The sequence below is a fragment of the Protopterus annectens genome, chromosome 9.part0 (assembly GCF_019279795.1).
Source record: "Protopterus annectens isolate FY-2018-M chromosome 9.part0, PAN1.0, whole genome shotgun sequence".
In the NCBI taxonomy this organism is placed as follows: Eukaryota; Metazoa; Chordata; order Ceratodontiformes; family Protopteridae; genus Protopterus; species Protopterus annectens.
Genome location: NC_056743.1, coordinates 935,347,760 through 935,362,776, shown reverse-complemented (window position 1 = coordinate 935,362,776; position 15,017 = coordinate 935,347,760). Strand labels below are relative to the sequence as shown.

The window sequence follows — 15,017 nt, the reverse complement described above, 5'->3', positions numbered from 1 at the left end:
TGGCAAATGTCTGGTACAGCTGCATCAGATGCCAGATATGGGAATCATGGTAGCTTCCAGGGCAGCCAGCACACACATTCATTATTATGCCCTGGGCATAGGTTCATAGGTTCATACTAGGCTATCTGCCCTAGGGCATTTATAAGCCTAGCCAGAATGTGTTTGGCTTTCGTCACCCATTTTAAATTTATTTTGCTATGCCCTTTTTCGAGGTTAGTATACTGTGCCTCTGTCTAACAGTGACACAGAAGTGATACCTGGGGTAAACCTACGATCTCCCATCCACTCATCAAGATTCCTCTTGAAGAGAGTCAATGAGGGACTCTGCCTAACCTGGACTGGGATTTTATTCCAGAGTGAAGGGAGCCTCTGGGTTATGAATCTGTCCCTCCAGCATGTCCTATTTATTTCAGTGCTGAGGTTCAAGTCTCTCGAGTGCGTAGCTCGATGGGATTTGGATTTTCTGAGGTACAGCATGTCCATTAATTCCGGGTTGGACATGGCTTTATCGTCAGGCACAGATCGCCTCTGAACAGGCGGTATGCCACTGAGTAGAGCTGGAGTTTCTTTAACCGGGCAGCATATGGCATCTGTTTGAGCCCTTTGATCCTCTTGGTGAGGTACTTTGGGGTCTTTCCAGTTGCTGCAGGTGTCTAGTAAGGTACATCCCAAAAGGGCATTGTACTCAATTATGGGCCTGATGAGGGATGAGTAAAGAGGCACGATGACCTCCCCTGATCTAGATGTGAATCCCTTCATGATTAGGTGGGCTATATAAAATGTTTTTCTAACCACTTTGGCCACATGGTTGTCAAATGAGAGAGTGCTATCAACTTGGGTCCCCAGGTCCCTAATTACTTCTTCTGTACTTAATGGATTACCACTTATGTGGTAATTTGTGGGCACTTTGTTTTTGCCAGAGGGGATGACTATACACTTTTTGGCATTTAGCTTGAGGCCATGGCTCTGGCACCATTTGTCAGTTTCTATGAGGCCCTTTTGGAGGATGCTTGTGTCGGCTGGAGAGTCGATTATGGCACCCAGTTTGCAGTCATCTGCGAACTTGGTCAGCCACAGTCCTTCCATGTTGACCTGTACCTCCAAGAAATATATACCGAACAAGAGAGAGGTCCCAGGACTGAGCCTTGTGGGACACCACTTGTAACTGGTTTGGAGTCTGACATGGCTCCAGCAATTCTAACCATGTGGGTTCTGTCCTTGAGCCAGTTTGCAATCCATAGGGGTTTATATTTAAGCTGGTGAGCTTATCTATAATGCCCGAGTGGGGTATTGTATCGAAGGCTTTTGCGAGGTCCAGGTAGGCTGTGTGGACCACCTTCCCCTCGTCAATGGCCTTGGTGACTGTTTCAAAGAAATCAACCAAGTTTAATAGGCAGAATCTGCCCTTAACAAAGCTGAACTGGGTAGGATCCAGTGTCTGTAGGTCCCCAATAACTTTATTTAGGAGGTCCATGATGATCCTTTCCATAGCTTTCCTGGATGCCATGTCAGCACATGTCGGTGATCATGTATATTTCCCCAATTCCCGTGAGGTATTGGCCAGCAATATGCGTCTCTTCCAGCATCACACATGACCTGGCAGTTGATGGAGGGGAAGCCCTTGCGGTTAATGTAGGCCCTACCCCGCTCACCGGCTGGTGCTTTGATGCATATATGTGTGCAGTCTATTGCACCCACTACCTCAGGGTATTCTGCTATTTGCTGGAAGAGACGCATATTGCTGGCCAATACCTCATGGGAATTGGGGAAATATACATGATCACCGACATGTGCTGACATGGCATCCAGGAACTGGTGCAGTACCCTGGATGCTGATGCCTGTGATATCCCCATCATATTACCAGTTGGTCTCTGAAAGGTACCTGTTGCTAGTATTCTTAGGCCAACACATACCTTGGTTTCCACTGGGATGGGTACCCCTCTGTTGGTTCTGTGTGTGAGGCATGGTCTGCACAGCTCCACAAGTTGCTGCAGGAGGTCTCTGTCCACTCTATAGCGCTCCACTATCTCCAGCTCATGTAACCCCTGGTAGGTGACCCTGGGCCTGTACTCTCTTCTCCGTCTCCTCACTGTGGGTTGTCCGGCAGCATTTGCATTGTCACCACCCTCAGCATGTTACATATGTCGTCTTATAACAGCAATGGCAGCCCCTAGCATTTTGTGAAGCTTTTTCAGTTTTCACTTCTAGTAGCATACTCCAGTGTTTCAGTGTCTCTTGTGAAAAACAAACTGCACTGTTGTGGGCTGGGCTAGACTAGTGCTCTGCCTGTGTTATTGCCTGATTTGGATTGTTTTCACCTGGTAGCTCTACTAGTATCACATGGTAGCTTCCTGCTATTTGTTGTGCTTCCTTTTTCCTTTCTGTTTCCTCAGGGGGAGCGACGCGCATACAAGTGCAAACACGCTCACAGAAGCTCACACACGCGCACACGTGCTTAGATGGACTAAAACTTGCTTATTCGGGTTAAAACGCGCGCGCACCAGCACAAATGCGCTTACAGGTCTTTAAACAGCCTTATACATGCTTATTCTGGCTTAAATGCGTGCACTCATGCTTCCACGCGTGCACTCTGTCTTACTCAAGTTTACAGGTGCGCATACCCGCTCAGCAAGAAACTTTAGTGTTATCCCCAGTATACACCTTCCATTTCTTGGCTTTCCCTGGCCTAACTGTTGACACACCTCTTTCCATGATGTCTAACTGACACCTAATAGATGCCACTGTCCTCCAATGAGCTGCACTACTTTCATACATACCTCCCCTTGTGATGTCAACTATCTCCTACTCTGTTCCTCCCCATATCCTACTCCTACACTCCACTGACTGTGCTCATTTGCTATGTAAAAGTGCGATTCACTATCCTAACACTCATTTACATAGGATTGCCTACTAATGCTTGGTTGCATGTCTTAGACTGGGCTTCTCCCCTTAGCAACCCCTACTCGGTGGCCATGTTGTCTTCAGCCTGCTATTCCCTTACATTGAAATTTGACAATTTTCATAAATTCCATGTTTGTGGCTTTTATTGCCTTATTTTATGATTTTTATAGTGCACCCCGTTTGCGCGGCGCTGCGCTACGCTTAAACATCGGAAATCGCCGGAAAAAAATATTTTTATTTTAATTTTGCATCAGGGAAACTTTCCAATGGCCATATATTTGGCCATTGGCATGCTTCCTCAACCATATGCAACCTTTATTTGGAGCTGACAAGGCTCCATTGTGCTATTTGCAGAACGGTACTCAGTTGTCAACTGAGTACATTTCTGCAGCTAACACGTCTCCTACTCGGACAGGTTTCTGCTTCCTGGATCACAAACTTACCTCTTTTGCATGCCTTTCGGCAGCAAGTGAGGTAATTTGCATATCACAGCCCTCTCCATTTAGGAGATGTGTTAGGCGCTCTCTTACATGCCCCTACAGGCTATTCGTGGATCGCTCGGACATGATGGCTGCATGGAGTCTTACTCTACTCGTAGACTCCGTGCAAGCCATTGTGAATCCGACCCTAAATCTTTCATCAATATACATATATTAACAAACTATGCTGAATGGTCCCACATAGAGACAGTGGCACTGCTTGATCATGGTTTATGTTATAATAGGAATTATCAATAGAATTGGGCCCCTAAAGATGTCAAAAATAAAATACACAACCCTGCAATGGATGACCCAAGAAATTCAGCTCTTCAGGTGGGAAAGGTTTTGAAAGCATTATTAATTAGAAAGGACTTTGGCTGAACCTCACAATAAATGCTAAAGACTAACAAGAAGCACCAAGAAATAACATTCTTGTGGAAAGCAACCAATGTTTGGAAATAAGGGATTAGTATACTGCTTCAGAAATGTAAAAAATGCGATGCCATTTTTGACCACTACCTCCTTTCAAGTAGCTTAAATGTTCTTTGAACATTTCCACAAACATGGTTCAGTGCAACAGAAGATTGGCATACATAACCAGAGTCCTTTTTGTAGCAATTTCATAAAGAGAACCTCACAGTGGCTGTCTTAGTTTCACTGCATTTAATACTTAAAAAGCTTCTCTCAGAGGTGAACAGCCACCATATCCCTGACCTAAATGAGATTCCCCAAACTTTATAAGAAATGAGTCCCCTCCCCTAACTAGGCCATCTACATAATCATAGTCTCACTGAAAATTACACATCTTCATTATGATAGAAATAAAAGTTATTATTACCTACCTAGTTTATTAAGTACACAAGACTGCTGTACTAATTTTTGTTGGTTTGACTTGCATGTTAAAAATATCATGACAACATAACTTTGCTGTAGTTGGAGCCGCAGTGACTGTGGGGTTTGCTGGTACCTAAAGCCAGCTATGCTTTCAACTGCCAGTTTTGTGACACCTAACAAAGATTCTGGCCTGGGTGTTGAGTTTACCCTGTTCAAAAATACTGAAAGATGGGAAATGAGGTAGTTGGTGTGTTTCTCAATCTCACAAAATCTTTTCACTCACTTGATCATAAATTATCACCTGACAGACTCCATGTCTCAGGTGGGCATTAGTCCATATTTCCAGTTGTGGTTCTATAGCTACCTCCCAAATCACCAGCAGTAAGTCCTGTAGAATGGCCCATCTTCTAACTATAAACATTGACAGCTGGTCTCCATAATAAACTAACAAATAAAAAAAAAATGCAGAAAGCCAGCTGTCGGTGGTTTTCAGATGTTATGGTATACATTGCTGCATTTGATGAGCCGGGGGCAGAGATGCATTTTTACAGTTGTCTATAGTTATGTATTTGGAACATTTTTATATAAAAAGCTTTGTAAACTTTTTAGTAAATGACAGCCTGAATAAATTAGCCTGAATAAATTTAGTTTCACTACTGTGACGTTACCTTGGGATAACATGTTACATCCATAAACTTTAATGGGGCACCTTCTCCCGTGAGCAGTGGCACTCCCATTAAGGTCTATGGATGCAATACAACTTTTTCCTACATTGAAGCCACTAAAGTTAGAGCTTACTGTTTTTCCTCAGTGATGTCAGTGTATGGAAACTGTACTTTTAGAAGTGTTTTTCTTGTTAAAATATAACAAGAAAACGCTCACTAACAGGTAAAAGTAATGTTCGGCAAATTTTTGCAACACATGCTGTGGTGCAAAGGTGAGCTTGTAAAACATTGGAAAATCACTTTAACTGCAGTCAGAGTACCCCAAAGGTCAGTACTTAGCTCCCTGCTGTTGCAAGTCCTCAAACAACATGTGACAGCACTACACAAGTACTTAATTCAGAACACAAGCCACTGCAAAATACTGTACTGGGCCAAAACCAATTTCAGAGCAGAGAGCACGAAGGGCTACAGTTTAGCTTAAGTAAAATAAAACAAATGCTGAGGTCATTCTAAATCATGCCAACACCAAAAACATCTTTTCTATCCATTTCAGTCTATTCATACTTTTTCTAACAAAAACTTACAGTAACAGGTGGCATGAACATAGAGAAAGTTACAAACAGTAAACTGCACCTAGGTACTCAAATTCATTAACTGAGACTAGAGCTGAAAATCAAATCTGCTATAAAAAAAATCATTGTAGGAAATTTCTGACTCCAGCTGCCTTTTTTTTTTAGATGATGCTAATGGCAATATCCTGTTAAAATTACTTTATGGGCAGCTCCTGTAAATCAACACGCCTTCTCATCTGCAAAACAAACCTGAAATGACCTACCACCAGGTAGCCAGGTGTGGCACAGAAGACATGTATCATACTAACCTCTGCTTGATGCATTTTAAGCTGAAATGACCTGAATTAGCTGGAAGAATTAAAACTGCTCAACTGCTTCTGGCTCACAAACTACTATGCAACTCACATTTTCTCTTAGCTGTAGTGTCATAAAACAGGACACTCTTGATATGAAACCTAGAGGAGAACATTTAGCAATAATCATGAATGTCAGAAAGAGTACGTAATCAGGTTTGCTGCCTCACATCTGATTGGTATGCTTTGCTTTCCTGACTCACTGAAAAGTGAAGCTTTTACCCCTGAAAATGGGCTGAACTGTAATTGTAGCCAACAAAACATTCATGTATATGTCCATACTTAAAAAATACACAAATATGACCGCTACAAAGTCAGCATCTGTAATCAAAGATACGTTTTCTTATAGATGGTCTTCAAAATAAACTGACAACGGACTTTCTGCATTTTGTTTTATTTTTTTGCTAACCAGGTATATGAGCTAGTCCTGGGACTCTTTTCAGTTGTAATTGAAACAAAAGGCATACAAAACACAAACGGCAGCAACGGGAAGCTAGCATTTGATTAACATGTGTTAACAGCCATACAGCTTCACCATGCACTGTTTCATAAAAGTAGCAAGGTGAGACAGAATGAAAAAAACTTAAGTCAGCAAGGATAGCCTACAACTTCTGACTTTCATCTTCATTGCCAGCTGACAAACCAGGAGAACAAGAGAGTCAATAGGAATACGGGTGGTGGAGGCTGGACTGCTGCATCTAGGAAGGCTTTAAACAGTTATACATATATGTATATCTTCCTACTGCAGCAGCAGCAGTCTTTATCACTGATACCTGAGACTTCTCCTTCAACCCTACAAACAGGAACAACTCTTTCTTCACTTGCCTTATGTCCCTACCTTACCTAGGATTATCCCAGCCCTACGTCCATTGCATTAGGATGCCATTTCATCACATTGTGTTCTTTGAGACAGATGGTATCCTCAAGAGGTTTGACTGCTACATTTAATGTATCAGGTCGGATCCCTTTCAGCAAAGAGCTAACATGATGACATTCCCCTGGTTTCCAACACATATTGGGTATATGCAGCTTCAGACCAAAGTCTCTCTCCCAGTATGAATGTTTGATCCAACCTTCCCCAGTGAACCTTCTAGTGATACAGGAATTCTTCGAAATCTAGACTACTGATGGTGAAAACAATATCCTGTATCTGCATGGTAGGGTGGTCTGGCTGACAGAGTAGAAACCTATAACAGGTGAACGATAATCTACAACCTTTTGAGGTTTCCAGCTCTTATAATGATCAAGTGTTGATTTTTTAAAATTTATATTATTTATTTATTGATTGATTGTCCAACTTCCTCTACTGACTCTTAGTCCCTTCCATTCATGATTCTGTCTACCTCATAGCCAAGAAAAGGAAAGCCACATAGAACCTGTGGAGAACAGTTTTCTTTAAGCAAGAAAAAGACAACTTAACTTGGAAGGTAGGAAGACTACCTTACTTTTAGGAAAGTTAGCATGCAATAATGCTGCTTGGACACCCTATTAAGTGTTTGCCACATAGGTCAAAGACCATGGACCTGGCTTCCACTAGAGGTTGCCCTAATAACTCAATATAATCCACTCCACCCCCCCCCCCATTTAGTGGGACTGCTACTCAAACCCAGGTCTCTTGGATCACAGTTAAAGTTCCACCCCTCTGCAGCACACAGCAAGCCAGTTATTCCTTCTTTCTGTTCTGGCATCATGTAAAAAGGGTCACCCTCTTTCTAGAAAATGAAGCCCCCAAGCCCATTGGTGTACACCTGACTTACAACTACATATCAACCCAGACAGGCAAGCAATACTGGGGAAAATAACAGTGACTATAAAAGGTCTCTCTGAAATTTCTGCCATCAAATCACCTGGGTGCATCACTGTTAGTAAACAAATTCAGTGCAAATTTCACCCTACAGACTATTCAAAACCCACATATACGACAGGATCTCAAGTTCCCTATCATCGCAAAATGACACTTGTTAAAAGTACTCTACAAAACAAAAAAATACATCCTCTGTGGAACTTCATAATATACTAGGCTACTTACTGAACAGCACTAAACATGCACTGGTGGACCCATTCTTACAATCATTCATCCTGAGCTTATCCACTGGCTTAGTCCCCACGGTTTGGCCACAGCAATTGTGATGCCAGTTCACAAGGGTGGCCTCATCATTCACCCAGGGAATTACAGACTTATCAGCCTGATGAGCCTCATCTACAAGGCCACGGATAGAGAACTGATAAACTATGATGCAAAAAAATCTTATAAGACCTGACTCGCAGCAGTATGGCTTTATTAAGGGTAGATCCTGTCTAATGAATCTAGTGAATTTTTTTGAAATAGAAACACAAGCTGTGGACAGTGGTTACACTGTCCATACTACATGCCAACATAATCAACAAGCTAAATGAACTCCAAATTGATCCCTATGTAGTTAGGGCAGTTAACTGGCCTAGGGACAGAACCCACACTGTGAAAGTGGCAGGCATGTCCTCAGACAGCATGAAGATAACCTGCGGGTTACTACAAGGATTCATGGTAGGAAAGCTGCTGTTTGGCATATACTTCTCTGATCAACAAATCAGAAATGGTCAGCTCTGGTTAAGAAAGTTTACCAATGATTGCAAACTGAACACTATACTTAAATATCTTTCTGATGTGCAGAAGCAACAATGCAAACTTAACACATGGTAATAGCTGGTGCTCTGAAAGCAAGATAAAACCAAATGCTACAAAAATGCAGTATTGTTGCATTGGTAAACAAACCATCCTCCCAGCTTACTGTATAGAAATCACCACACTCCAAAGCAAAGATGTTGTGAGACACATTGGAACTTTGGTGGTAGAAAACTCCCTCTCTTTTGAGCAATATGTGGCAAAAATGGTCAGGAAATCCTTCCGTCTGCCAGAGCAAATTATAAAGAGTATTTTATCGAGGTCCACAGAGATCCATACCCCTCTATACTCTGCATCAGGCTTATTATAGAATACAATGCCCCCTTTGGGACATATCTTGCTAAATATGTCAAACAGTTAGACAGAGCCCAAAGCCTCCTAACAAAAAAAAAAAACACATCATGAGCCTAAAGGACCAAAGGTACCCAGAGAAGCTTGAGGCCTTAGGCATGTATTCAGTGTCCTACAAGATTCCTAAAGGGCGATCTGTGCCTTGTCTTCTGGGCCACTAGGGATCTGGCAAACCAAGACCTCTTACTTCTCCATATGTCAGTCATGCAAACACTAGAGCCAGAGATCTGAACCTGCTTCAGCAAGTAAACAAATCATGGTAGAGACACAGATGTATCAAGCAACAACTATCCCCTCTCTGGAACAGACTTCTCCAGATCAGGCAATGTAACACATTACCTTCCTCTAAGAAGAGATTAGACTACTGGATGGGTATTCATAAATTCACCCCCAGCATGACAGGGCTATGGTTCCTTGAAAAAAGGATGCCCAAGCCAAGGGTAGGGATTGGCAAGGTGTACATAGCCATGTGGATCGGTTGCCTTGTACATTCTATGATTCTATATTCCTCTCTTTCCTCTATACTTGTCTTTGAGACCAAAATTACCATACCCACACATAATGCAATACAATCACAGAACAATTTCTAAAAATAAAATGTAGTGCAGTTCAATTTTTTTTTTTCTGTGCTTAACAGCAGATGTACATTAAAAGGCAGTCCTGTTATCATGGCACAATTAATACCTCTTTTTATTAATAACCCTAGTAAGCTATCAGAGTAACAGAAGGGTCCTATAATCGCATGAAATATAAAACGAAGTAGTTAAAACTACAAGTCCAATAATATCAATAAATAAATAAATAAATATAAATATTATCAAGATGCGCCCACACCCTTCACACAATTATATCAGAAAGATTAACAGCAGACCTATACTACTACTGCAAGTAGTAAAAGGTACCTACCTTCTCTGAGAGTGGAACCATCAAGAAGTATAATTCCAGAGTCATCATTCGAGGCACTCCTCACATAATATAGTGATTCAGTGCTGCATGCAAAATATTCATCGTTTTATTTTAAATATATTCACTTCATGTTTTACCTCCTTTTTAGTTGCGTTTGGATTTATTCTTGAATAACCATTCGAATGACAGTTTACTGTGTTTTTGTATGTTTTTATGGCATTTTATTAAATGCATAGTTGCCAGTGACAGTTTCAGCACTATCTGAGCCATTGGTGTTTACAGTTTTTCCTTAATATTAAGTAATTTGGAGTCATAGAGTGATAAAATGAGATAAATTCCATACTATTGGATACTTGCATTGTTTCACCTAATATTAATGAAATCCTTCTACATATCTAGAGTTTAGCTCAGTGTATCAGCAATAATGAGAAGGTTTAATTACTTCATCTTTTCAACATTCATACAAATTCAAGGTTAGGCCTCTTAAAGGGGAAAGTACATATTCTGCAAGTATTCTAGTTTGCCTACAGCTGTTCTACCTGCGACTGTTACAATTAATGTTTAGTAAAACAATTATTAAAATACCATAATCTCCAAAAAGCAGTCTTACCTTAAAAGATATATATTTTAAGAATGTTTTAGTTGTTCTTCTCTATTCTCTGTAACAGTGGGCATGCTGCAGTCTGTGATTATCTCAAAGGACTTTGCCCCTTTGTGATTCAATAGTAACAAAGCTTGTTTGTGCAATGCTTCAGAACTGACAAGATGTCAGTAATACTAGTGATGCATTAATGTTAATTGCCTTGCTGTTGTATAAACTAAAGAATCAGGTAAGACTGATACACATGCCCACTCAAAAAAAACAATGATAGCTGTTCTGTTCGCATTAAAGCTAACTTCTGAAATGCTTTTTCTGGCTTCAGGGACAAAGAAGGGATTCAGGATCTCAAGGGCAGTGAGACTTTTCGCTAGACAGGGAATAGTGATGATGTATTTATGGTAGTTAAAAGTGTTGGCAGGATACAGCAGAGGATCAGGAGTACCTAGACAGAGGAAAGTGTTGGCATAAACCTGGTGTATGTGTTACTGCATTTCTACAACCAAAAGGGGGAAAACAAAATAAGCAGAGCTTTGTTCTCACATTAAAAATCTGTTTTTGTATGATCTATTACTTTATTGCAGTCTACCTTTGGAATTTGGTTAAAACGTAGACTTTGATTCATACTCGCTGTATGCTTTTTTCTTATTTCTTTCCATATATCTGAATTATGGGCTGCTATAACATCCAGAGAAGTAGTGTATATTATGCAGAAGTGTTGGTTGGGGAGGGTCCATGTAGCTATTCCTCTTAGTTAATAATAACCATTATTAATTAACAAAAGAATGAATGAAAAAGTAAATAAAAAAATAAAGATATACATTTCTATTATGCTGACACTCTGGTACGCAGTCACAATTTTTTTCTGGATGCTTTCTGCCCCCATGCCTGCTGGTCATTGAGCCACTCCCAATTAGACACAGCCTGTGCACCCCCCTTACTAAGGGCATGCCCTATATAGTTCTGGCTGTCATCCAGAAAGCCATAAGAGTTTCTGGTGCTGCTGTACACATCTAGGCCATTAGCTTTATATGCTGATGTTGAAACCTCCATCCCTGACCCAGGTAAATCTGGTTATTCGACCCAGAATGGAGCGCTATGACATCCTTTCTACATGTCCTTTAGCTGGGAACTGCAAGGCACATGTCCCTCTCAGCAGCTTCACTTTATTATGATATGAGTTTTGGCAGCATTTCTAATATATTCATAACTCCACCTCTGGTGTTGAAATACTGTAAGTACCTGCATCACTGCAAGGACTGCTTACAGCCTTTTATTTTATGAAGGCATGCTCCTTTGCATGCAGGAGCAAGATCTACCATCACCAGCTTGGGTAACCACAGCACACACTCTTCTCTGCATCAACTCCTTGCTTTCTATTCATGAGGTCTCTGGCTAGCACTGGAGTTGTAGGTGAGGTGAGCCATAGCTGCTCATTTCTCATGCTTCCCTCATTGGCTCTTCCAGCACTGAAGATGCTATTCAAACTCAGACCATGTGGGCCACAATCAGTGATTCATCCCTTTGTGCCTCACAAGCAAGGACACAGCCACGAATAATAGTAATAAAAATATATATGACAGATAATTCATTACAGTTAAGTAGAAACTAATACACAAAACTAATAGCAGAGGTCTTCTGGTGATTAATGGCAGTTAATGTACAGTTGTGTGAGAATTTACCATAACACTAGATCACTGTTGCAGTATTGATTACATATGGGAAGAATTCTGCCAAGCATTCTGTGCATCCGGCCAAAACTTGGGTGCCGTTTGACCGACATATGACCCTAGTACAAGAATGTAAAATGGTACATAAGATATGTATGGACATAACAATACTCTGGACTTTCTTGCTTCAGACTAGAAGAGGTGTGAAGCAAAACAAGAGAAAGTAAAATAAGATATAACAAGGAGAGGGGAAATGGCAGCCAGAAGGGAAGAATAAATATCAATATATATGAAAAAAATGGAGGAAAAGAGGGAGGGTAACAGTACTGTAACAGTCACCTGCTTAGACAGCTACTTTTATGGTGAGTTCTTAAACAACTGTACTATGTCATTCCCTGATCACTATTGCAGTATTGATTACATACGGGAAGATTCCCAAAGGATTTTAGAGCATGTGGGACATGGACTGAGTAAAGGAAATTGAGTCCAGAATTCCTTGGAGGATAGATCTAGCAAAACCAGTTCTGGTAGTGGAGAAGGTATTGATTTTCATAATTTTATAGTGTTTAATGAAGGTGTGAATGGAAGTCCAAGTGGCTGCTTCTAAAATGGATTTTGAGTCTAGACGAATAAGCTACAGCTCTGGTACAATGGGTTTTTACTTGACCTAGAAGGGATTTCCCAGGGGAGGAATAACAACAGGAAATAGCCAAGGAAATCCATCAGGATATGCTTTGTTTAGAAACATGGTAACCTAGCTTTTATACTGGAAGGAAGTAAATAGCTGACCAGATTTCCTAATAGTTTTTAGTTTTGTCAAGATAAAATCTGAGTTGCCTTTGAATGTGCAATTAATTCAAAATTCTTTCTCCCTTATTTTAAAGATTGGGAAGAAAGTAGGCAGGTTTATAGACTGTTAAATATATTTTATTGACAACCCTAGGCATAAAAGATTGTTTAGTCCTACGGGATACCCCATCCTTATGAAAAATGAGAAAAGGAGGAGAAGCCATAAGAAGTAAGGGATACCAACAAGACTGTTTTCCAGGGTCAACATTTTATGCAGGAAGATGAGGCAGGCTCAAAGGGAAGCACAGCTAACTTTTCAAGAACATAATTCAGATCCCAAGGAGGAAAACTACGTTTATTTGGTGGCCTGTCGCGAAGGACATCTTTCAAAAACTGTTTGACTTCAAAACACACAGAAAGTGGTGAATACAAAAGAAAGTAGGTGGAGATAATTGAAACATGTGCTTTAGTGGAAGAATATTCCAGCCCTGAACTCAGCAGCTCATACAAATATGAGGGAATAGTAGGATTACCCATGTAATAATGATTGTTTATTTATTTATCACATTTTGTTGACCGGAAATGTCTGACTGGGCGTTGAGGCCAGTTTTCAGCAGAGGCTCGGGGGGAAAAGTTCCACAGAAATATAAAATCAAGCAGTTTTTACATTCAAACATTGACAAAAAAACACAAATGCATGATTACAATACTGAGAGAAAAAAAACAATCACATTCAACAACATCAGCAGACAAAATACAATGCATGTTTACAATATTAATACATAAACATTACATACGCAAGTATAAATAATTACAAATGTCGTGGCTGTAGTAAAAAATACAGGATTGTAGGTACTGGAGCAGACCTGCAGACAGAAACAGTCCAGTCCACAATAACTCAGAAGCTGAGAGTAAAGTATAGTTGGGAGTTGAGTGAGCTACTGGGATGGTAAACAGAGAATGTGGTAGTAATAAACCAAAAAGCAGGTGGTGATGAGACTTAGTGGAGAGAAGGTAACAGGAAAGGAGACGGGGTTTAACCTGGCGAGTGACAGGAGCATCGCCAGTGATTGCTTAGGTGGTGTTTTAGTAGGGATTTAAATTGGTCATGTGAGGGTGTGTTCCTTATGGTTTCTGGTTGGGAATTCCAGAGTTTGGCTATATTGTGGGACTAGAGAGAGTCGCTGTGTTGTTTGTGGGAGGTGGATACTTTTAGTAGGAGTTTGCTGGAGGATCTCAGAGTGTGACAGTTGGGGTTAGGTTGAACGAAGGAGGATATTCCAGGGCAGTTATTGGATTGGTAGATTATTTTGTGGACTAAGGCTAGATGATTGTGAGTCAGAAGGTTTGGTAGCTCTAGCCCATTTAAAGCTGAAAGAGATGAGCAGTGGTGGGATGTGTGTGGGAGGTTGGTGGCAAATTTTGCAATTTTGTGGTAGCATGATTCCAGTTTACTGAGGTAAGATTTCTGGTGGTTAGTAAAGACAATGGAACCATAGATAAGGGTACTTAGGAGGTGTGTGCTTGCTGTGACAAGCCTGATATTGGGTGTTAGGAATTGTTTAGCTCTATAGAGGCTATCTAACTTGATGTATATGTTTTTGATGGTTTGGGCAATATGCATATCAAATTTAAGGTTTTCATCAAGGGTAATACCCAAGAGTTTTGTGTAGTTGCTGGGCATGAGGTGTCCCAAATAGTAGCTTGTTGACAGTAGGAAAGATAGCTGTGTTACCAGGTTAGTGAGTGTAAGCTGAGGCCTTAGGAAGATAATTTATTAAGAAGCAGCTGGTGGGACATGGTGTCAAAGGCATTTCAAATGTCAAGAAATATGGAAGCTACCTGATGTCCTTCATTCATATGATGATGGACAGAGTTAGAGAAGGCTAGAAGAGTTGTATTTGTACTGTGCTTTGGTTGGAAGCTGTGCTGAGAGGTGGAATGTAGGTTTTTGCTAATGAAGTAGCTTAAAAGTTGGTTATGGATGCATTTCTCTAGGATTTTTGCGAAGGGGAGAGAATTGCCATGGTGCGGTAGTTGGTCATTTCCTTGGACTGGCCACCTTTGTGGAGTGGGACAATATGTGATATTTTCCAAATTAGAGGGACATACTGTTCATTGATAGAGTGGTTGATAAGTACTGAGATAAGGTATGCAATCGAAGGAGCTGCCAGTTTTAGGAATTCATTAGGGAGTTTGTCAGCAGCTGTGTGACTTGGTTTAAATTTGGACAATA

At 40.8% G+C, this 15,017-nt stretch overlaps 1 protein-coding gene across 2 annotated transcripts in view; it reads right to left on the bottom strand.

Annotated features, from left to right (window-relative positions):
- The window catches only part of DNAJC22 (DnaJ heat shock protein family (Hsp40) member C22), a 103,335-nt gene extending 92,810 nt beyond the window's left edge, over positions 1 to 10,525 (bottom strand). Inside the window, exons 1-2 of one of the 2 annotated variants that reach the window (XM_044083677.1) lie at positions 10,335 to 10,525; positions 9,725 to 9,807 (exon numbers count right to left, since the gene is read on the bottom strand). The gene's annotated coding sequence lies outside the window, so the exon portion shown is untranslated. The remainder of the gene's footprint in view (positions 1 to 9,724; positions 9,808 to 10,334) is intronic. The other variant, XM_044083678.1, reaches the window with a different exon arrangement.
- Positions 10,526 to 15,017: the final 4,492 nt, after the last annotated feature.